Below are 1,034 nucleotides of genomic sequence, written 5' to 3'. Positions count from 1 at the left end.
AAAGTCATCAGGTACATTTCAATAGTAATGTTTTTCACATCTACTAATTATCAAGAGGCAAATTTTTATGCTTTGAAAATTTATTATTTTTTAATCATTTTTTAAATTTATAATAACTACATAATTAGAAGAAGCATTTCACTACAGCTTTAACATACTCAGTAACACACTCCAGAGCAAGAGTACATCTCTTTCACAACTGGGTGCAAGTTTTTAGGTTAACTGTTGAATTAATACAGTTATATATTATTAAACTCAATTTAAGCCCTGTAAGACATAAAATTGGATGAGTTTTTAACCATTAAAAAAGATTTCCATTTCATTTTAGAATATATTGTTCCTTGCAGAAAGACTCTTTGTTTTTGCTTCTAACACTGAGATGTTGGCTCTTGCACCTCTAATCTGTATGCATCTGATTATTACTAGTCATAATTGGTTGCACTTGGATTCTTGGCACCTGTGTATGTCTATAAAGTCATCGGGTAGATTTCAATGGTATTATTTATCACCTCCACTAATTAGCATGATGTAAATTTCTATGCTCCCTCCTCAAATATAATACATTTTTTAAAATTTATTGATTTTTTTTTTTGTGTGTATATCACACAGAACATTCCAAATCATCTTATTCAACTATACACCTACTTCCCAGATGGCACCCTCCCATAGCCTCCCTTCCCCCCACTAGAGCTCTTATACTCTGATATCCCTGCTACTGTCTGCTGTGTTGTCAGCACCCCAGCCATGCCCCACTACTGGACCTTCTGGTGAATCTAGTCAGCCTATCTAGAGGTCTTTGTTTTAGGAAGGTCAGCTGTTCCTCATCTAGCAGTAATCAGCTGTCAATATTCCTTTAGATAAGATTGCGGTCTGCTGTTCATTTTCCCAGTTCTATGCTGGGTTACTATCTGGGAATCCCTTTGGCCACCCTGGATAAAAACTCAGAAGAAGGTACCTCCTGTCTGGCATTGCTGCTTGTTATGCAGCCTTTAGCTATGCATATGGACTCTTAAGAAATTATATTGGCCCCTTTA

This window comes from Nannospalax galili, unplaced genomic scaffold, assembly GCF_000622305.1.
Source record: "Nannospalax galili isolate Female #2095 unplaced genomic scaffold, S.galili_v1.0 scaffold146, whole genome shotgun sequence".
Taxonomy (NCBI): domain Eukaryota; kingdom Metazoa; phylum Chordata; class Mammalia; order Rodentia; family Spalacidae; genus Nannospalax; species Nannospalax galili.
Note: the sequence above shows the minus strand (reverse complement) of the source record.